This window comes from Apodemus sylvaticus, chromosome 9, assembly GCF_947179515.1.
Source record: "Apodemus sylvaticus chromosome 9, mApoSyl1.1, whole genome shotgun sequence".
Taxonomy (NCBI): Eukaryota; Metazoa; Chordata; class Mammalia; order Rodentia; family Muridae; genus Apodemus; species Apodemus sylvaticus.
This window is the reverse complement of record NC_067480.1, coordinates 76134697-76159408: the sequence shown is the minus strand read 5'-3', so window position 1 is coordinate 76159408 and position 24712 is coordinate 76134697. Positions and strand designations below refer to the sequence as shown.

Here is a 24712-nt window from a genome sequence, read left to right as displayed (position 1 = left end):
TAAAAAAGTATAAAATTCAACAAAATCAAACAGAAAAAAAATGTAGAAGAAAGATTTGGGGCTTTTTAGATGTATTTTTACTTTTAAATGTTTCCATAACCAGCACGTAGCATTCCTGTATTTTTTTGTGTGTGCGCTAAAGACTGACCTAGAGCCTCTTACATACTAGGCATGTGCTTTACCTCCCAAGCTAGAATCCTAGCCCTGTTCTTATAAGATGAAAACATTTTACCATCAATTGTTAAAGCCAATTTTTGAACAATTGAATACGGTTAAAGATGTTAAAAACTTCACACTTAAAACTGAAATAGTACCACTAATTTTTATTATTTTATGTATTAAATAACATGTAAAAGATCAAAAGAATACAAGAATTCACGATATAGTCAGCACTTTAAAAAAACTCTAGATTTGAGAAAAATTCTTTCATTATAAGGTAGGATCTGAAACACATTTAGAAAAATTATTTTGAAAATTAAAAAAAAAAGATATTTAGATCAGATCTTTCATGCAAGTCTGGGAACAAACTTACAACTGATTACTCTTCCCCATTCACACACAAACATAAAATGGCACAAAAATTTTCTCCAGGAGCATATGAATTTTAAGTAAAATATACTAAAGCCATAAATGATCACTGAATTTATTTCAAACAGTTTCCACTCCATAAAACCTTGATGTTTATGTTAAACCCAACTAATGTTACATTTGATATACTATAACTTGATAGACATTCCAATCTAAAGAATTATATTTTTTCTTAATCTCCTTCATGATGATCCATGCTGTCTACAATTTACTTCGTACTAGCCTGAATTCCAAGTTGAATTAAATATTTTCTGAACTGTATAATGATTTACAGGATTATGAAAATAATAAATGTTTAATTAGTTTGAAAATACCTCTTAAGAGCAGAAATATGCAAGGAATCAAATCAGCATCTGCAGAATACCTCCAGTGGGCAAACAGTTTACTTTCAATAAACAGCAATATTTAAAAACTACGTGTATCATACAAAATACCAATGCTTTTAAACAATAACAAATAAATTTTTTAATCATTAGACTTGGCAATTCTAAATCCACAAAGCTTACCAGTTACCCATTTTTCCACTTCCTGTTGCGTACCAAGTTTCACTGGACTATGGTTTATTAACCCACAAACAGGAAGTGAGCAGTCAGATACTGATAGAAATCTCAGCTCTCCATTATCAAACTGCATAATCCCAGGAAATTTGTTTGACCTATTTAAGCTTCATTTCCTTATCATGGCAAAAAGAAGATAATAATCCCTTATTGTTCAAGTTTTAAAAATAAAACAATACAACAAATCATGGTAGTGCATGCATTCAATCTCAATAATCCTGAGGCAGAGGCTAGCAGAGTTTAACAACAGCCTGCTCTACAAACTGAGTTCTAGGTCAGCCAGCCAATACTACAGAACTAATGTATTAAAAAAAAAAAAAAAAAAAAAGAGGAGGAAGAAAAAATGAAGAGGAGGATGATGAAGTAGAAGGTAGAGGAGGAAGAGGTAGAGGAGAAGGAAGAGGAGGAAGTAGAACAATGTATACAGTATCACACCCAAAATTAAACATTGCATAAATGATAGTTGCTATTAAACTACTTGCGTTGCAATTCATAAACTTCTTAAAATAAGATTCAATATAACATCTCCTTCTACAGATTCAGGACGGTAAAAACACGAGGAAACCACAAGACCAATTCCCTACTGCCTTATCACTTAATAAGGCTCTTTGTAAGCAGAGGAGTACCAACATAGATGGCAATACTGAGTTGCTGTATAAAGTCAATGAGTCCTTACAAATGCTCTCACAGCACAAGGCACACTCTCCTCTTTAAAAGCTGTTACACACAGTGCTGGCACACAAATTTAATAAATGTTTGATGAAGAGAAGAAGTCAGTAAGTCAAAACATGCTGCATACAGGACCACTTCCAACATTAACTGCTTTGTATATAGTCATAACAATCCTCAACTATCCCTTAAACTAAAGTTAGAAATCTCTATGAAAACAAATTACTAGTAATAGTTAAAAACAAACCTCAAGTTCTGGACTTGAATAAAAATAAACTTTGACAGCAGCAGAAGAGTTCATTCTAGTCACAATGCACATTATTCACCGTTCATTATTTAATTTCAAATGGTTTTAGGAGTAGGGCTATCTCTCGACCAGTAAAAACAGGCGGGAAGGCTTGTGACATCTTACCAACAGTTTTCTGCCTCTCAACAGCTGAGTCAGCATCAGTGCAGAAACATAATTCTCAGGCCTCTACTTATAAACCTCAGCCATAAAGCCAAAAAATGGGTCAGCCTTGTCGATAAGTAGACATGGTCATATGGACATGTCATTGATGTAACAAAAACGAGAATCTGATCTTTAGCATACAAATCATTTCCTTTAAAGGGGTTTTTAATTAGTCTCAGAGTAATAAAGAAGCTAAATTCTTCAAGTATTTAATTTAAGACAAAGATAGTCTTTCCTGGCTAAAGTATATCCAGGCCACAAAAAAAAAAAAAAAAAAAAAATATCCAGGCCAAGAAGCGAAAAAACCAAAACAAAACAAACAACAACAAAACAAAACAAAACAAAACAAAACCCTGACTTAAAAAGAGAAGTAGTTTCCTTTCCAGCCTAAATAAACTTCCCTGAAACTTGCCTTTGCCTTTGATAATGGGCTAACTAAACTGTGCAGCAGCAGCACTAGGGAGGGTGTGCAGACAGCTAGCAGGTGCTACAGTGTATCACAAAACCATGTAAAATAATCAGAATGACAACCAGCACTGCCACGAGTGACATCAGTCATCACTCATCTTTTCAGCTTCCTCGGGGCCAGAATAAATAATTTAACAACTCTCTAGCTTCCAATCATTAATTATTTCCTTTGCATGCAAACCACATTATAACTCTGATAGGTTCAGTGGAATAAAAGACAATAGGAATATTTTCCAAATATTGAATTATCTGTCCATACGTAAATACAAATGTCTACCAAGTGGCACAGTACAGATGTAGTGAGGTTTAGGAGTGCTCATGTAATAAATGAAGTAAATGGGAAAAAATAGAGCACTTAGCAGGAGGAAGAAAGGAATCAGTGGATTCCTATGCACCTGACCAAAGGGAATAAACTCATGACTGACTGTAACTGAGGGAAGGCCAGAACTCACACAACTTTAAGAAAAGATTCATTGCTGACCTCAAAGAGAAAGAAGAAAAAAATTAAAGCTGGCACATACAAGAAAATCTTACACAAACTAAACTTAATATACAAGATAAGAATCATTTGAAAGTATCTTAGTGGGTATTTTAAATACATTTGTGACAAAATTACAAAATCCAGTAAATTTGAAAGAGAAAATAAGTGTAAAAAGCAAAAAAAAAAAAAAAATCCCCTAAACCTTATAAGGGTATTGAAAGGTGTTTATTAGTGAGAGAGAGAGACAGTGAGACAGAGACAGAGAGAGACAGAGAGAGACAGAGAGACAGAGAGAAGAGAGTGAGAGTGAGTGTGTGTCACATCCTAAATGCCACTTTCTTTCTGCAAGCCTGCTAGTCCCAATGAGTGTGTGTTGTCAACATTTGTGATTAGAAGAGGAAGGCCACCTGGGCACACACTGTATGTCATTGTTATGGCAGCATCTGCTTATTATACAGCATAAACATTTTCAGCTTCCTGTAACTACTGACAGACGAGAAAGGGCCAAAACTTATGCATCTATCTAATCTTTACTTCTAATTTCTGTAAGAAATCCTATCAGTGAAGGAATAAAAACAGTAACAGTTTAATATTTTGTTGACATACTATTATTTTTTTCAAACATGTTTAAAAAGTATATATTTTCAATAATGATTTCATTGTTGTTAACTAAAAGTACATAACTACCTGGGAACATACCCTTAACAATAAGCAAATTTATGTCTTACTTACCCACAGAACAAGTGAGGAATCAGAAATCAGACCGATTTCTAACAGGCAGACAAACAGGAAAAGGGGTGACAGAGAGCTAAGTGAATATGTATATGTATATTTCCAGATTCTCTAACCTCTTAATGATTGAAAGGTCTAGAGGGCTATTTCTACCACCAAGAAGGTCTTCCTTTCAGGCTGACAGACCCACAAGAGTCAGATAAGTTTAAGCCTGGAACATGTTTACAACAAGCTCTGGGCCTATCAGCATCTCAAAACTGACCAACTCTAATTTAGAGAACAAGGACTCACCCCAGCCCACAAAACAGTTAAAAGCCCAGTCCTCAGTAGGAAAGTGGATTGTCATCTCCCTGTTTTGCAGTGAGTGTTGTTCTAAAGGCCTTGCCCTGTATGTGTGAAAATGTAGACATATAGTTTATCTCCCTAATAAAACTTATCACCTGCTGCTTCTTGCTGAGATTCTTTTCCTGACCTTTAACTATTTAATTGACAGAGAAAAGGGAACTGAAACAAGAACCCTGGAAGGTAACAAAAACATATGTATTAGCTTATTAAATAAACCAATAGCATACAGGTTAGTCTCCCTTAGATTAAAATAAAACAAAAACATAAAGTATCAGATACAACATATTTTATACATATCTTTCTTACAATATTTTAAAATAAAGATTTTATATGAAGAGAGAGGAATTTTACTAACAGATTAGAAGGTCTAGGTGCTACACTAGTTAGTTTACTCTTGCTATAATGAAATACCAAGACTAAAGCAACTTACACAGGAGTCTAATTGGTCTTAAAGAGTTCTAAAGGGTTAGCGTCCAAAACAGCAGAACAGAGGCAAAAGGCAGACATGGTGGCTGGAGAAGGATGCTAAGAGCTCACATTGTGAACAGTAAGACGAAAGCAGAGAGCAAACTGGAAATGACTAGAGTTTTTAAATTCTCAGTGCCCACTTCCAGTGGCATGCGTCCTCCAACATGCACCTCAAGAATGTCAACAAACAGTACCACCAACTGTGGGACAAGTGTTCAAACATGTAAGGTTTGGAAAGATATTCTCATTCAAATACAGCATTGACCTTTATGCTCAAAATATGAAGCCTTGTAGATCACCCACAAATATTTGTGTAAACATCGATATCTAAAAGATGCTAGGTGTTCAACATTAGTTAAAAGAATAAATGCAAAAATATTACACACAGTAAAATATTACAGAACAGTGAAAAGATTTAAAAGTCAGATATTAACATGTCTCATATTTAGTAAAATAAATTTGGGATGTTCACAGTACACGTTTTTAAATAAGTGGTCCCAACATTTGCTATGAGAAAAAAAATTAGGAACCCAACTCCCAAATTCATGACTAACAATTTTAACAGATCTGTTACTTCATTAGCATATTCTTTTCAATTTTCTTCATACAAAATATCAAATATCTATTTATTTAAGAAAACAAACAAAACCCACAAATAAGATTTTAGATATATGTAATAAAACATTGAAAAATCCAACACTGTAAGGAAAGTGAGCTTTCTGCAACTATCTGAATTTGACTACCCCATTTTTTTATCTAATCATTTCATATTTTGAGACACAAGTACTATCATTTCCACCTCTCCCTGTAACTTATCCCCCAATCCTAATCCTTTACTGGCCTTGGCAAATAGCATCTATAGCTAAATACAAGTAATATGCTTTCCATTAAAAATTACATCCCTATACAAGAATTTCAAAATCACATCCAAATTATACTGACATTTTCTATCAGAAGTGTTCTGCACAGTATTCAAGTATGCTTGAATTCTATCAACTCTACCTGGCATGAACTTAAAACAATGAAGTAATCACACTGTTAAGCAACAAAGCTTTAGGGACATTTTAGAGTTTATATAGTAAAATAATTACAGTATATCTTAAGCCCTTGAGTCTCTCATAAAGGTTTCTGTATACACTGAGCTCAGTGCAACTTAATAGAGGTAATGGGGTACAGAGTTTTAAAAAAAAGAGATGGGGGAACTTGACATATGGAATGACAGAGAGGGCATTAAAAAAAGGACCTGATATGCTCAAAAAAATAACTTTACTGAGTCTTTAATGAAGGACATGGGGTCAAGAAAGAGTACAATTAGCCCAATTTCAATTTTAAAAGTGACTGTATATAGCTAATGATATCTTGAAAAAAAAACTAACATTAAATTTGAATCAAAATATATGGTGGCAGAAAAAGAAATCCTTAAAATTAACTACTTTGATTATACAAATGTCATTGCAAGGGGGGGGGGAGGAAAAACCAAAATCAACAAAAAACTTCAATAACTTTTTAACACTATTAAGTAAATTAATTACCATTATATAATATATAAATAGGATAAAATATACAGCTTGAAACATGGAAGCTGTCTTAGTTACTTTTCTATTGCTGTGATAGGGTAACATGACCAGGGGAATTGGAGACTTGCACTTGCAGAGAGTTGGCATTCATGACCATTGTGATTGAGAACATGGCAGGCAAGCAGGCAGGCAGGCAGTAGAGCATTGGAACAGTAGCTGAGAGTTTATATCCTAATGCTCAAGCATGAAAAAGAGCTAAATGGCTAACTGGAAGTAGTATGACTTTTGAAACCTCAAAGCCCAGTAAAAAGACCTCCTCCAACAAGGCTGCACTTCCTAATCCTTCCCAAATGGTTCTACCAACTGGGGACCAAGTGTCCAAACATGAGCCTACAGGGCCATTTTATTCAAACTATTACAGTAGCTGACTTCATTTGGGCCTTCCAACAATAATTTATCAGTAATAACTTCAAGACATTTCTTATTCTACTCAACCTTTTACCTTGAGGAACAAGGCATATGGTATACCTTTACCTGTCATACTTTGTACAAACAAATTAAAAGAATTATGTTTTACCCCTATTTCATTTAAATCAATATAAATTAACAAAATTGATAAAGTAAACCTCCAAAAAGAGGCAACAGGTTCTTCAATGGTATCATGAGGCATCTTTATGAGAGATGAAAATAAACATTTATTCACCTCCAATGAACACTAGAGATCAAAGTCCAAGAGCAGCTTGGAGAACCAACGTTTACTGTGGTTACTTAAAAAAGCACAGATAATTCAAAAGCAACTATACCACTAGAAAGTGCCCTAAAGAATAAACAGATCGACTGCATCATAAAAGACTAATGAAAAGCAGTACCACTGAAGAGCTCCACCAGGTAATATATGAGCATCGACACCATAAAGAGTCCCTACAACAGACAACTGCTTATATCTCACATAACCCGGAAAGGGGATCCTCCGAAAGATCCTCTGAAGATCTATGAATCAAGAACCACCTTTGCCCTCTATAAGGAAATATTAATAGGTTCCATCTGAAGGATCTCTTGAAGGTGATCATAGCTGGTCTCATTCAAGACAGCAATGGTTATGTCCAACTAGAGGAAATAACTACACAGGAAATAGTAACATCTTAATTCAAGAGGATGATAAGTATATTTTAAGACAATGCACTTTAAAATTCAGATATTTTCCTTTAGTCTGAAACATGCTAAGACTTCATAAGATTAAAAAAAAAAGCTATGTTATTATAAGCAATGACTAGAGCACTGTGCAAATGTAAGATATTGTCACTCTTTTCCTCTTTCAAGAACTTTGCTTTCTTGACTCTAACACATAACAACATCTACTAGATTTCTTACCTGATTTTGTCAATATGTTATGGCATATATTATATATATATAATATATGCCATAACATATATATATATAATACATCAAAAAAGCGTTGTTAATCTTAATTCAGTCTCCTAGGCTTTAACAGATTAGCTGAGAATGGATAATTTATAATGAATGAGCATACATTTGGCTAATAGTCATATGACTAACAGAAGGAAAAGATAGAAGAACTACCACTAGTGATAGAATTCTTAGTTACAAAGGAAGAATGGAAAAGGCCAAAATTGACTTTTAAGAATTTGATTCTCATTAAAAGGACCCACTTCTGTCATAATGTCGTCTGTCATTAATCTCTTAAAGGAGGCAAAGCCCTCATGACATGTATCTACAATGGGGCCTTAATTCCCAATACTATAACATGGAGAATTAAGTTTTAAAATACTGAACTTTGAAGTGAACACTTAAATCACAGCACTGGTTCAAAATCAAACCAACTTGACTCTTTCAATTAAGCCAAAAAATGAAAAGATTACTTTAATAACCTTAGGATAATAGCACTAACATTTTGTTCAGATATATTTGTACTATATTTTTAAATCTATCACATACAAACAGAAACGGAAATAAGATAAATAATTGAACCTTTGTAACTAAGGATACTTCTGCTACCTCTTATACACCTCATTTCTCTATTTTGTTTATGTTCTTCTTCACTTAAACACTATTATTTTATATAGACATCAATAAAAATAACTCAATTCTTATTCTTCCTCTAAAAAAGCAATGAAATTATAATATAGTGTACTTCAATAGGTACTTCAATAAAATATGTTAAAAATATGAGGAGTTCTGTGCTAGTTATCTTTACAGAAACAGCTTTGTCCCTGAGACAAGATGGCCAGGATCAGAGTATAAATACTTGGCATATGAGTTCCCAGGCTACTTCCAACTCTGTTGCTGTTTCTTCCACTATCTGCACATTCCACTGTGATTGCAGCCATGAAAAGTTGCAGGGTACAGTAAAGGTTGAGAACAGAAAACCTATCATAGACTAGAAGGCTATCTCAACTTTGAGGAACAAGATCCCACTGATATCACAGCTAGCAAGTAACCTGGCATCAAGAAAATGGTAAAGTAGACATCAAAGGGCACTCTTCAGAGCATCCTGGGTTATACTAAGGACCAGGATGTCTCCTCTGACTTTTACAGCAATATCCCTCTTCTAGTTTTGATATTGCAGCTTGTACTGCTATCACTGACCAGTTGCCAAGTTCATTTCCTAGTACGACAACAAATCTGCCTACAGAAACAGATGGTAAACCTCAAGGTCCACATGGCCTTCAGTGAGTAAGAAGCCCTTGCTCACCCAACCCAGCAAGAACATAAGAGGATGAGAGAAGTCCTCAGTGCTGGCAATTTCTTGCTAGCACTCAACCCCAACACACAAAGCATGTCACTTTACTGTTACCATCCCAGACCTTCAGAAAAAGGAGGAACATTTAGCAACCCCTGTTTTCTCTGAAATACCAATAACAAAGTTTATTGTACCTAACCAGAAAGAAAAAGGAATAAAAAAGAATGCATGGTAAAATTGCAGAAATCCCAGAAAAAAAAAAAACTTTCAAGAGCTGTACTTTGCAAGATGGGTAGCAGAAAAAGACGTGATATAACAACTGTGACTCTAGTCAGTCAGAGGGGGCTCTCAAATCCTATTAAAATGAATGATAGATAATGATTTATTTCACAAAGAGAAAAAAGTAGAAGCAGACAGAAAGGAGAGAGGGAGGGAAAGAAAAGGGGAGGAAAGGAAGAAGGGAGGGAGGGAGGAGAGAGAGGGGGAGGAGGAGGAGGGGAGGGAGGGAAACAGGCAGGCAGGCAAATTATTAGAAATTAGACATTTTCCTAAGAAAGTTCATTTGTAGCGAGTATGTAAAGGGCAATGAGAAGCAAACATTCTACCTATCTGGGTAAAACTACAACTGCTATCACCCTACTGTGGGTCTCTGGCTAGGAGAGCTAGAGAAGAAAGAAAAGAGGAGGAAAGACTCTGATAATATCCCCAAAACAAACACCTTACTTTCAAAATGAAAATGACTTCTAAAGGCAGAGGATAAATAACATAAAATTTCAGTGACACAGGTTCCAAAAATTCTAGAATGATAAAAACAAATAATAGGCATTAGGAAAAGGTGACAAAATTTCTCAATGCTGAGAAACTATGAAAAAAAAAAAGGAAGGAAGGAAGGAAGGAAGGAAGGAAGGAAGGAAGGAAGGAAGGAAGGAAGGAAGGAAGGAAGAGGGTATTGCACTAATAAGATGTTTACAAAGGGGAGAGGGGGATGGATCAGTTCAGTAATGTGCATGCCACACAAGAATGAGGACTGTGTGGGCAGGTTTTATGTAAACTTGACACAAGCTAAAGTCATTTGGGAAGAGGGAACCCCAACTGGGAAAAGAAAGGTCTGTGATCAAGCCTGTGAGGCATTTTCTAGACTGATGATTGATAAAGGTGAGCCCAACTGACCTGAGCTACCCCCAGAGAATCACCCTGGCCCAGGATGCAACAAGGAAGTAGGCTGAGCAAACCATGGGAAGCAAGCCAGAATTTAGCTCCCTTCCTCAGCCTCTGCAGCAGCTCTAGGTTCCTGTCCTCCTTGAGTTCCTGCCTTGACTTCCTTCACTGATAGAATATGATGTAGAAGTATAAATTGATCTCATTAATACTCCAACTTCTATGTAGACAGTTAATTTAAAGTACAATATAGGATCTAGTAAATTATACAGCATATCTATAAGCATATCATACTAATGTAACTTAACCTGCATAATTATATTCCTGACTTTTTTGTTTCTACAGTATTTAGTTTTACTGTTTCCAAGTAAAACATAAATACTAAAACAGTAATCCTAAAAATTGCATTTGGGAATCATATTTTTTTTATTATTAAAGACTCCTGTACATCAGTAGTAAGTGCCCTAAGAAATCCTAGGATATAACACTGCCTCTTTTTAATTTTACAAACTATAAATTTAAAAGTTTTGCTTAAGAAGTCCAGAAGTCACATCAACAATAACACCAAACTTGCAGTTACATAGAGAAAATCTATTTCTAACACAAGAAAAACTTAGTTCTCCTAAAGCATCAGGGCAGAAGGCTAGGTAGGATGGTATATGTCTTGTATTCCAGCACTAGAGAGGCAGAAGCAAGGAGTCTGAGTTCAAGGCCAGCCTGGTCTACATAGTGAGCTTCAGGATTGCCAGAGGAACACAATGTTGACTTTGTTCCAAATAAAACAAAACATCAAGGCAGAGAACCAAATTACTTCTTCATAAAAATGGATAGGATATTAAGAAAATCTACCGTTTAACAAGTTCTCAGGCCATATACACATTTACATGTCATAATTAAAAAGGATCCAAGATATAAGCCATATTATCATAATTAGAAAGACACTATTATTTCATGCAATGTTCAATTACATGGCAAAACTGAGGGAGAGTGTATTAGCACCTCCTTAACTTGATAGTAGGAAAAGCGCACCATCAGTGGAGGATTGTTCCTCTTTCTCCACATCCCCAACAACACCTGTTGTTTCCTGCGTTCTTGATCTTAGCCATTCTGACTACTGCAAGGTGAAATCTTAGGGTTGTTTTGACTTGCATTTCCCTGATTACTAAGGATGTTGAACATTTCCTTAGGTGCTTCTCAGCCATTGGATATTTCTCAAGTAAAAATTCTTTGTTTAGCTCGTAATTTTTTAAGAGTCATTTGGCTCTCTGGAGTCTAACTTCTTGAGTTCTTTGTATATATTGGATATTAGCCCTCTGTCGGCTGTACTGGTATAATGACAAACAGGTAGATCAATGGAACAGAATTGAAGACCCAGACATGAACCCACACACCTACGGTCACTTGATCTTTGACAAAGGAGCTAAAACAAACAAACAAACAAACAAACAAACAAACAAAAAGATAGCCTTTTCAACAAATGGTGCTAGTTGAACTGGCCGCTAGCATGCAGAAGAATGCAAATGGATCCATTCTTATCTCCTTGTATAAAGCTCAAGTCCATGTGGATCAAGGACCTCCACATAAAACCAGACACACTGAAAATAATAGAAAAGAAACTGGGAAAGACCCTTGAGCCCATGGACACGGGACAATTTCCGGAGGAGAACACCAGTAGCTTATGCTCTAAGATCAAGAATTGATAAATGGGACCTCATAACATTACAAAGTTTCTGTAAGTCAAAGGACACTGTCAACAGAAAAAAAATGGCAACCAACAAATTGGGAAAAGATCTTTACCAACCCTACATCTGACAGAGAGCTAATATCCAATATATACTAAAAACGCAAGACGTTAGACTTCGGAGAACCAAATAACTGTATTAAAAGTAGGGTACATAGCCAAACAAAGAACTCTCAACTAGGGAATACCTAATGGCTGAGAAGCACCTAAAGAAATGTTTAATGCCCCTAGTCATCAGGAAAATGTAAATCACAACTCTGAGATTCTACCTCACACCAGTCAGAATAGCTAAGATCAAAAATTCAGGTGACAAGAGATGCTGGTGAAAATGTAAAAAAATGAAGAACACTCCTCCACTGCTGGTGGTATGGCAAGCAAGTACAACTGTGGAAATCAGTTTGGCATTTCTTTAGAAAATTGGGCATAATAATACTGGAGGACCCTGCTATACCACTCCCTGGGCATATACCCAGAGTATTCCCCAGCGTGTAATAAGGACACATGATCCACTATGTTCATAGCAGTCTTATTTATAATAGCCATAAGCTGGAAAGAACTCAGATGTCCCTCAATGGAGGAACTGATAAAGAAAATGTGGTATATTTAAACAATGGAATACTACTCAGCTATTAAAAACAATGAATTCATGAAGTTCTTAGGCAAATGGGTGGGACTGGAAAATATCATCCTAAGTGAGGTATCCCAATCACAAAAGAACACACATGGTATGCACTCACTGATAAGTGGATATTAATCCAGAAGCTCAGAATACCCAAGACACAATTCACATATCAAATGATGCCCAAGAAGAAGGAAGAACAAAAGTATGGAAACTCTGGTCCTTCTTAGAAGGGGGAAAAATACCCACAGAAGAAGATACAGAGACAAAGTGTGGAGCAGAGCCTAAGGGAAAGACCATCCATAGTCTGTCCCACCTAGGGATTCATCTTATATACAGTTACAAAACCCAGATACTATTGTAGATGACCACAAGTGCTTGCTGACCTGAGCCTGATACAGCTGTTACCTCAAAAGCTTTGGCAGTACATGGCAAATACTGAGGGGGGCACTCTCAGGCAACCAATGAACTGAGCACAGGGTCCCCAATGAAGGAGTTAGAAAAATGACCCAAGGAGCTGAAGGGGTTTGCAGAGCCATAGGAGGAACAACAATATAAGCCACCCAGTACCTCCCAGAACTCCCAGGGACTAAACCATCAACCAAAGTGTACACATGAAGTTACCCATGGCTTCAGACACAGAGGAAACAAAGGACAGCCTTGTTGGACATCAAAGGGAGGAGAGGCCCTTGGTCCTAGGAAGGCATGATGCTGCAGAATAGGGGAATACCAGGACAGGGAAGTGGGAGCAGGTTGATTGGAGAACAAGGGGACGGGAGATGGGTTAGTGGTTTTTCAGGGGGAAAACCAGGAAAGGGAAGAACATTTGAAATCTAAATAAAGAATTCATCTATTTAAAAAAAAAAAAAAAAGATCTGCTTCAACAACCCTACATCAAATAGAGGGCTAATATCCAATATATACAAAGAACTCAAGAAGTTAGACCCCTGAAAACCAAATAACCCTATTGAAAATGGGGTACAGAGCTAAACAAAGAATTTTCACCTGAAGAACTTTGGATGGCTGAGAAGCATCTTAAAAAATGCTCAACTTCATTAGTCATTAGGGAAATGCAAATCAAAACAACCCTGAGATTTCACCTCACACTAGTCAGAATGGCTAAGATTAAAAACTCAGGAGACAGCAGGTGTTGGAGAGGATGTGGAGAAAGAGGAACACTCCTCCACTGCTGGTGGGGTTGCAAATTGGTACAACCACTCTGGAAATCAGTCTGGTGGTTCCTCAGAAAACTGGGCTTGTCACTTCCGGAGGATCCTGTTATACCACTCCTGGGCATATACCCAGAGGATTCCCCAGCATGTAATAAGGGATATGTGCTCCACTATGCTCATAGCAGTCCTATTTATAATAGCCAGAAGCTGGAAAGAACCCAGGTATCCCTCAGCAAAAGAATGGATGCAAAAAACGTGGTATATATATACAATGGAGTACTATTCAGCCATTAGACACAATGAATTCATGAAATTCTTAGGCAAATGGATGGAACTGGAGCACATAATACTAAGTGAGGTAACCCAGACTCAAAAGATTAATCATGGTATGCACTGACTAATAAGTGGATATTTAGTCTAGAAAACTGGAATACCCAAAACATAATCCACACATCAAATGAGGTACAAGAAGAACGGAGGAGTGGCCCCTGGTTCTGGAAAGGGTCAGTATAGCAGTATAAGGCAAAACCAGAACAGGGAAATGGAAAAGGGTGGATGGGAGAACAGGGAGAGGGAAGGGGGTTTATGTGACTTTCAGGGAGTGGGGGGCCAGAAAAGGGGAAATCATTTGAAATGTAAATAAAAATATATCGAATAAAAAAATAAAATAAAATAAAATAAAAAGATCTGATCTTAGAACTGATTATTTAACAGGCAAATACACACAAGATCTCAGAGATACAAGTATGCAGTTTTGCTCAACTTTACAAATTGTAAAATTCCACTTGAAAAAATCCAAGTGATTCAAGTATTTATCTACTATTCAAGAAAGGTAAGGCTAACAGAAACTGAATATTCTAAGCTAGCTAAACCTGTAAGAGACAGGCAAGCAAATAATCCTCTAGACTGTAGAGAAATCTCTGGTTCAATACTATATTATACTATCTACAAATATAAAACTGCAACTGGATAGGAATGCCCCTTGATCAAACTAAATGATTCCCAATTCCAGGGCCCTCCCCTTCCTTTCAGCTGTATGACAATGAGCAAGTTACTTAACATTTCCAACTCTCTATTTCCTCATCCTCAAAGTAAAAGATTACAATCACGGTGGTTGCCTCATTGGGAAAGTCAAGAAATCCAAGTTAAATATGTAAACATTGGGCAGCATACATAATAACTGAGTAATACTACCTATAATAGACTAAACTGATATCTTTTCAAATACAAGTTTTCAAAATCATCTTACTGTCAAAAGGGATTCCCAGATGCTTGTGCTTGAGTAATGGTATATACATGTGTAATATCAATGGAATGCCCACTTGTATAATTAGGTTAGTATTCTACCAATAGGTGTGAATAATCATGTACCCTCGGTAAACTATCATGACTGCTAATATATACTTTATTCAGCAATAGAGAAAGCAATTTTTTTTCTTCAAAGGACCATACAAATATACTAAAGATCACTTCAAAATAGAATTTTATAACTAACAGTATATCAAAAATTTTATCTCTAGAATAAAAAAGTCACTTCTAATCCATGTTACATAAATCACTGTAGAACATTTTTCAAGACAGGAATAAGAATATATTACTGTAACATTTTAATTAAATACTAATATATTCAATACTTCAAAATAAGAAATTTGGGTGTATAGACATTATTGACAGTTCTGTGACAGAATTTCTCTATAGAAGTCATAGCATCTCAACTTGAGATATGCAATGCAGCTATGCTCCCAAGTATTAAAACTGTAAAGCATATAGTCGTTCAGTGTAAGAATGGGAAATGAAGATCATGTTATACATATCACATGCCTTTGTTCAAGTGACTGTTTATTCATAAGTTACGAAAATCCCTGCTACTTTCCAAATGCCCATATAATAGACTTTAAACAAAAAATAAATCCAAATCTATGTTACAATTCAATTCTATAAACTTTCCTAAAAGCATTCTGGTGGTAAAACAGACTTGCCACTAAAATCAAATAACTCCACCATATATTCTAAAGCAATATGCAGACCTACCTTTACAGAGACATAAAATAATGTAGAGTTAGCTTTAACAAGTTCCATTTTTGTTTACATATGAAACACTGTATGATTAAGCAGCAAACAATTCACAATGACCACATACACAATACCGATACTTTATCACATCCGAGTAACCCTAAAAGGGTAAATGTAATGCTGTACAGCAAAGCACAGTTAAACCTTATCACTGTCATAAATTACCCACAAACTAAAAATAAGTCTATGGCACTGAAATGAATATACTCTCTGCCTTAGAGCTAATACTTTAATTTTCAAGAACCACAAAGAAAAAGATCAAAACTAGTCAGTAACAATGCAGCGTCTAAAAGCAATAAACTCAAAATTAAGTAATAAATAATTTAAAGCATGTCATGAAGATATATTAATAATTCATCAGATAAATAATTTACTAAATAATCAAATAAATAAATAATGAAATACATAAATAAATCAGCAAATAAATAATTCTGCAAAATAACCTAAACAATAAGCCACCAAAACAAATCACAACCTATAAAATTACAATGATTTTTCTGGATTCTGAGAGTTTTAAATAAGCAAATGTATACAGAATAGATCAATCCTTGTTAGAATTAGAAATATTTGTCAATGCTATTGAAAAAAATCCTCATGTTAATATATAAAATCACATTTTCAATTTTTAAAAGCAACATAAAATTAGTTCTTATAAATTATTAAGATTATAATGTCCACCTCTGTATTTTGCATATATCTTTAATGTATTTCTCCAAAACAAATGGACAGGAAATATTCTTAAACTTCTTTTCAGAAATATACTTACAGTATTGACAGTACTTCAGCCTTTCTGATGGTTTTCCTATCTTCACCAAGCCATTAGAAATTTTCTGCAGGGGAACAACAGCAGGCACAACCTTAGTTAATATAGACAGCATTTCATTCACAAATAAGCCATATTTTATGAGTACATAAAATAATAAAAGTAAACCACATTAGTCACAAACTATGTCAAGTTCTACAAATGCAGCTTCAGCGTTAAGCTTTCTCTACTGAAGCTGACATGCAAGAAGCAATCCATATGATTTCACATATGAAGACAAAACATGGCAAAGTAATTGGCTGACATCTAAATTTAAGAACACTTAAGTGTCCTTAAATTAGAAAACCTCAAAATATTGGAAAGAATACAATGAGATCACTTAACTGTGACAATGAGAATTAAGTTCCACTCTAATTAGCATACCATAGGGGTCAAACTATAAGTGAGACATAAATTAGTCCTCACTGAACATTTTTCTGATTTCTCTTTCCACAAAATACAGAATGCTTGAAATAGTCCTGATTTCTCCATAAACATTCAGGATTTTATTGGCTCTTTGTTCTTCACTTAGTTAACTCTAAAGTTATAAACACTTTTAGAGACAATGCTAGGCAGTAAAATAGTCATAAAAATGATTTTTTCAGCTATCATTTTTTTCAAAAATACAAAAAAATTATGCCATACAATATATAATCTTTAATGTTTCATAGTTTGCCTTAAAGTTTTCAAATGTTTCCTGAAATAGTATTTACTATTATTAAAATTACTTGAGGGGCTGAAGAAATGCTTCAGTTGTTAAGAGGGACACAGTTTTTCAGCAAGACAAGAGTTCCATTCTCAGAACAACACACACACACACACACACACACACACACGAAGCTTACAACCACCTATACGACTCCAATTCCAGGGTAATCAATCAAATGCCCTAGCCTTTTGAAACACCTGCATTCAATAGGAACATACTACCACACAAAATTAAAAATAACAATAAAAAAATCTTAAAAGCACCTGTGAGGGCTATTCTTGTCAACTTGACTATAATTAATTAAATCATTTGAAATGGGAAGACCCACTTTTAATCCAGATCTTTTGAGGTGGGAAGAACCACCTAATCTGGCCCCCACATTCTGCTGACAGCCTAAAAAAGGATATGGAAGAAGGACACTTGCTGTCTCTGTCTGCTTGCCCATTCCTTTACTGGCATTAGAGCTGCTTCTTCAGGACTCTGGCCATATACTGAAGACCAGATGAGACATCTAGCCTGGTGTACTGTATTCTTGGACCTTGGAAGAGAGCGTGTGTGTGTGTGTGTGTGTGTGTGTGTGTGTGTGTGTGTGTGTATTTTTCTGTAAGACTTATTCTTTTAGAAAAGACTGACTAATATGGACTTCTAGTTTTATTTTGCTAAGTTTTGACATTTTTTTCCATATCAGCTGTGATAATTTAAGAGTGGCCCCTAAGGCTCATACATTTGTTTTTTGTTTGTTCGTTTTTTTGGTTTTTTACAGTCATGCCTATTAGTCACTCCCCTGTGTGTCCCTAATCTCTACAAATCATTAATTCGTGTTTTAAAATTTTGACATTTTTGACACTTCAACAATTCTCTTGGAATGAGGTTATAAAGTATCCTTTAAGACAAACACTACTACAGCAGTGAATGTGTGTTTGTGCGTGTGTGTGTGTCTGTCTGTCTGTCTATCTCTCTCAAATATACACACACAAGCTATAAGCATGTGTATATGTGATTAACAAAAAACAACATAAACAAGAGTAGAACTAGAGTGTAGAGCATTCAATTTTTTTAAATATTATTTAGCAAAAATGGCTTAAACAACCAAAGGTTACACATCTAACAGTCATAAAATAAAAATATGTAAAATTTTCATTCAGTCAAAGGTAGAGCTACAAGAAATCAACTCTTTTAAACAGAAAAGAAATTCTTCTTCTAGATTTATCTTAAATGAAACTAAGACAAAAAGAAACAATGTAAAAGTACCTGAAATATAAAAAGAATAGAGACTATCTTTGAGGAAAGATCAACTTTTACACTGTCAATGTATTAACGAAAAAAAAACTTGTAAAATACAGTAAAAGTTTAATCACATTCTTAGATGTCACAACAATGTAAGGTTACCATACAAGTTTCTAGACATTTACTCTGAATTTGTCTTTAATTCATCAAAGAAAAATTAAGTCATTTTTTCCCTCAGCAATGTCTTTGCTACAATACTTTGAAAAGCACTGGTCTGAAATACAAATAGAGGGGCTGCAGATGGCTTAGCAGTTAAGAGCACTGGCTTCTCCTCCAGAGGACCTAGGTTCAATTTTCAGAACCTACATTGTAGCTCAAAACCATTTCGAACTCCAGTTCTAAGGGTTCCAATGCCCTCTTCTGGCCTCTTAGGGCAGTAGGTATGCATGACATATACAAAGATGCAGGGAAAACACCCACAAAAACATCATATTTTTAATACTAATAGATCAATGTGGCAGGATTTTTTTTATTTAAACAGAAAGGGAGATATGTGGCAGGATTTTACCTGTCCAGTTAAATATTAGTGCAGCAGGATGCCTGTGGTTGGACAGAGAAAATCCTCTGCCACATATCAATATTATTAAAATATATAAAAGAGAAAAGAAACAATATATAATATACAACTAGCTAATAGAAAATAGAAGGAAAAGAAAGGAGAACCGCCAAGAAGTCGCAAAACCAACAGAGACCTTGTCTCCACTGAGGACCTGTCCCCACCTTTGTTTTCTTACTTTTATACATGCTGTAGCATCTGTACAATTACATTTACACTTACAAACATGTATAGAAACGCCTATACACATACATTATACAAATAATTACAACAGTTCATCAGTAAGAACTGAAAATATTTTCAATTATATTGAATAGGCTTCCAATTTCCAGTATCTATCCTCTTTATTATGAGGTGAGCTACATATATCAGCATACTTGTCTCTCGAATACTTCAAATACAACAGATTCTTTTACGTTCAAATACAGTTCTTCTGAAAATGTTGGTGCTCCTATTTATACTAGACACTCTAAATTTATTTCACAAGACAGTATCATTTAAAATATTCTGAAATAAAATGTAAATTAAAAATCCACTAAGTAAACTGAAACTATGGCATAATGTCCACAAAAAGAAACATCATGATACCTTTATAAATATTTGCATTTTTTTCCAAATATTTGATGTATAACTAACTGAAGCATCACAATACCTCCATGGAATTCTGGCTTTACATGAAAAAAAGATTCAGTAATAGATAAAAACAGTAACAGCATGTGAGTGTGTGTGTGTGTGTGTGTCTGTGTGTATGTATACATATACATATATAAAACCGTGCAATGTAAAAAGAATAACATTTAAAATCCACTCAATGGCAACTTACTAATCATGCTACCATAAAATTGAAGATAATCATTAGGCATACACAGCAAACTTAAAAAAAAAAAAAAAGATACACTAAACTACTTGACTCAGGACCACCCAATTCAAATAGTTTAGCAAGATTATGTTTCAGTGAAACTGCTAATTGAAGTTGGTAAGATTCATACACACCTACCTCTAAGAATACAGAAAAGGAATTTAAATAGAAAAAAAACGAACAGATTAAAACCTCCATCAATGTAAAGACTAAGTGTAGCTGAAAACTTTCATCCATACTCAATCATGAAGAATAAAGGGTTATGCTGCTAAGAAGATGGCTCAGTCTGGGGAGTGTTTTCACTCTCACATGATCCTAACACTGAGGAGGCACTGGACTGAGGAGCTCTGGGGCTCACTGGAGCTCATCTGGCTGAATCAGTGAGACCCAAGTTCACTGAGAGATATTGTCTCAAAAATAGAGCAGAAGAACTGAGGAAGTACCAGATGTAGGCATGCGTAAATACATCCATGTGCACCCACATGCATGCATATACATCCATACACATGCATGTGCAGCCCACATACATGCATAAAAGGAGAGAGAGAGAGAGAGAGAGAGAGAGAGAGAGAGAGAGAGAGAGAGAAGGAGGGAGGGAGATAGATTTAAACCATTAGGGAAAATCAGTGGTAGGATTCTCAGAATTTGAGAATTCTTCTCCAAACTATTTATGCCTGTTCTGTACTGATATAATGCCTGAGAAAAGAGCAAACAATTTAGTAGTTTAGAACTGAATTTAAGTTGGAAGATTATGGTGAAGTTAAAAGAAAATAAGCTATTTCAACTAGATATGAATGTTCAGGGTAAGAGACTATTTGACCTTACCATTTCAAACTTTGACAGCTCATACCAAGCTTAAATAACAACACATTCTAAGACAAATACATAAATAAACTAATACATGATGGCTTTTGAGATTTTACTGTTATCATTATACTCATACTATACCCAGTTCCTTCCAAAAAAAATTTTTTGTTGTTTAAAGCAGGCTTTAAAAAGCATATTCACTTAAATGGGCATATTCACATACAAAAAATGTTCCCAAAATTGTGACTTTTTTGTTTTAAATATAAAAGTTAAATAAGTAAACAAAATTTTGAACAACACAAAATAAAACTTAATGTACTTTAAAAATAGAACTTAAATAATAAAAGTAAATCATGGGCGGCGGCGGCGGCGGCAGCAGCGGCAGCAGTGGCTGCTCCAGCTGAAGGGCCATCAGCAGTGGAACCAAGGCGTCACAGGGACCAGTTAGGCCCTGCGCCCACGACCACTGACCTTCGCTGACCAGCCGGACAGCAAGCAGCTGCAGTTGTGCGGCGCCTTTCCTGCACGGAGGCCACTCCAGAACTCGGCCTCCCACCAGTCAGGAGAGGAGGATCCATCTTGGTTCCGTACTCCAGGAATCGGACAGACTGAGGTACACAAACATAATCCGAGGCCAACACCGCGGTGGTCTGAGCCCGCGGTGGTCTGAGCCCGACGGGCGTTGGCCTGCACACAGGCCCTGGGCGGGTTGGGGGGCCATCGGGGTGCCAACCCAACCAGGAGGTTTTTTGCCCAGGCCTGCGAGCGCGCCGCCGCCATTTTGCCTGCAGGACGACAGAGAGCTCAGGCGGGCAGACCTGTAACAGGCATAGCCTAAGGCTAACAAAGCGGGGGTCCAGGCCCCAAAAGGCACAGGACTGACCCCAAGAACTGGGCGGCTTGGTGGGCCATCTGTGAGTCAACCCGCCCAGGTGATTGTTAGCAAAGCAGACTCTCCCAGCGCTTTCAGGGAGCGCGGGCGCACACGCCCGCCATCCTAGTCACCTGGCAAACCCAATTAACAGTCAAAGCCGTAGGGGAACTTTGCTCGGACCTTGGCCTCCCAGGCTTTTGCCTGGACTCAGGGACTGGGCGGCCAGGCTAACCTTGTGTGCGATAGCCCGGTTGGCAGATCTGCTGCCCAGCGGAGTGAGCGGAACTCAGGGGAGGTCACAGTAGCATACACCATCGGCACTCCCTGGGAGTGCACACGGGCTCCATCTGCTCCACAGACACAATCTGGGGCAAGGCCTCAGGCAGAAGCCCTTAGCTCTACTCTCTCCGCTTCCGGATCCAGATCAGTCTGGGCGGCAGCATTACATCTCCAAGTCCTGCAAGTGGCTAGCTGGGCTTCCGGGCGGCCAGCTGGGAGAAGTCAGTGTGCTCCAGTGAATCCAGCGGGCCCCAGCGGGAGCCTTCGGGTGCCTGCTTTGGGATCTGAACAGCCTGGGCAGCAGCACACTGTCTACAAGCAGTGCAGGAGGTAAGCTGTGCACCAGAGGCCAACTGGGAAGGGGCAGCTTGCACTGGTGAGTCCAGCACTGACAAGATAAACTAACACCAGTGAGATCTAGATGGCAAAAGGCAAACGCAGGAACGTCACTAACAGAAATCAAGGCAATATGGCAACATCTGAACCCAATTCTCCTCTACCAACATGTCCTGGATACCCCGTCACACCAGTAAAACAAGATTTGGATTTAAAATCACTGGTCATGATGCTGGTACAGGAACACATGAAGGTCATACATAAAGAAATTCAGGAGACAATGGATCAAAAGGTAGAAGCCCTTGCAAGGGAAACACAAAAATCATTGAAAGAAATCCAGGAGAATACAAAAGCCAACAAGGAGGAAATGCAAAAAACACTTAAAGAAATACAGGAGAACTTTGCTCAACAGGCTGAGGCCATGAAAGACGAAACACAAAAATCTCTTAAAGAAATACAGGAGAACTTTGGTCAACAGGCTGAGCTCATGAAAGAGAAAACACAAAAATCTCTTAAAGAATTACAGGAAAACACAAACATGCAAGTGAAGGAGCTAAGCAAAACCATCCAGGATCTAAAATCAGAAGTAGAAACAACTAAGAAAACTCAAAGGGAGACAACTTTGGAGATAGAAAGCCTTGGGAAGAAATCAGGGGACAGAGATACAAATATCAACAACAGAATACAAGAGATAGAAGAAAGAATCTCAGATGCTGAAGATTCCATAGAAACCATGGACTCAACAGTTAAAGAAAATGCAAAATGCAAAAAGCTTGTAACCCAAAATATCCAGGAAATCCAGGACACAATGAGAAGACCAAACCTAAGGATTATAGGCATAGATGAGAGTGAAGATTTACAACTTAAAGGGCCAGCAAATATCTTCAATAAAATTATGGAAGAAAACTTCCCTAACCTAAAGAGAGAGATGCCCATGAATATACAAGAAGCCTACAGAACTCCAAACAGACTGGACCAGAACAGAAATACTTCCCGTCACATAATAATCAAAACACCAAATGTTCTAAACAAAGAAAGAATACTAAAGGCAGTAAGAGAAAAAGGCCAAGTAACATATAAAGGAAGACCTATCAGAATCACAGCAGACTTTTCACCTGAGACTATGAAGGCTAGAAGGTCCTGGGCAGATCTCATGCAGACTCTAAGAGAACACAAATGCCAACCAAAACTACTATATCCAGCAAAACTCTCAATCACCATAGATGGAGAAACTAAGATATTTCATGACAAAACCAAGTTTACCCAATATCTATCCACAAACCCGGCCCTAAAAAGGATAATAGGAGGACAACACCAATACAAGGAGGGAAACTTCACCCTGGAAAAAGCAAGATAGTAACCTTTCATCAAACCCAAAAGAAGTTAAGCATTCAAATTTAAAAAATAACGTCAAAAATGATAGGAAGTAACAATCACTATTCCTTAATATCTCTTAACATCAATGGACTTAATGCCCCAATAAAAAGACACAGACTAACTGAATGGATACGTAAACAGGACCCTACATTTTGCTGCTTACAGGAAACACACCTCAGGGTCAAAGACAAACACTACCTTAGAGTAAAAGGCTGGAAGACAATTTTACAAGCAAATGGTCTCAGGAAACAAGCTGGAGTAGCCATTTTAATATCAGATAAAATTGACTTTCAACCCAAAGTCATCAAAAGAGACCCTGAGGGACACTTCTTGCTGGTCAAAGGAAAAATACAAAAAGAAGAACTGACAATCCTGAACATCTATGCCCCAAATGTAAGGGCACCCTCTTTTGTAAAAGAAACTTTATTAAAACTAAAAGCACACATTGCACCTAACACAATAATTGTGGGTGACTTCAACACTGCACTTTCCTCAATGGACCGATCAGGAAAACAGAAACTAAACAGGGACACAATGAAACTAATTGAAGCTTTGGACCAATTAGATTTAACAGATATATATAGAACATTCTATCCTAAAACAAAAGAATATACCTTTTTCTCAGCACCTCATGGTACCTTCTCCAAAATCGACCATATAATTGGTCACAAGACAGACCTCAACAAATATAAGAAGATCGAACTAATCCCATGCCTCCTATCTGATCACTATGGAGTTAAAGTGGTCTTCAATAGCAACAGAAACAACAGAAAGCCCACATACACGTGGAAACTGAACAATACTCTACTCAATGATACCTTGGTCAAGGAAGAAATAAAGAAAGAAATTAAAGACTTTTTAGAACACAATGAAAATGAAAACACAACATACCCAAATCTATGGGACACAATGAAAGCAGTGCTAAGAGGAAAACTCATAGCCCTGAGTGCCTCCAAAAAGAAAATGGAGAGAGCATACATTACCAGCTTAATGACACACCTGAAAGCCCTGGAACAAAAAGAAGCTATTTCGCCCAGGAGGAGTAGAAGGCAGGAAATCATCAAACTCAGGGCCGAAATCAATCAA

General features: G+C 36.6%; 1 protein-coding gene across 1 annotated transcript in view; it reads right to left on the bottom strand.

Annotated features, from left to right (window-relative positions):
* The window catches only part of Tbc1d5 (TBC1 domain family member 5), a 533074-nt gene that overhangs the window by 465046 nt on the left and 43316 nt on the right, over positions 1-24712 (bottom strand). The window contains exon 2 of the mRNA XM_052191804.1: positions 16507-16570. The gene's annotated coding sequence lies outside the window, so the exon portion shown is untranslated. The remainder of the gene's footprint in view (positions 1-16506; positions 16571-24712) is intronic.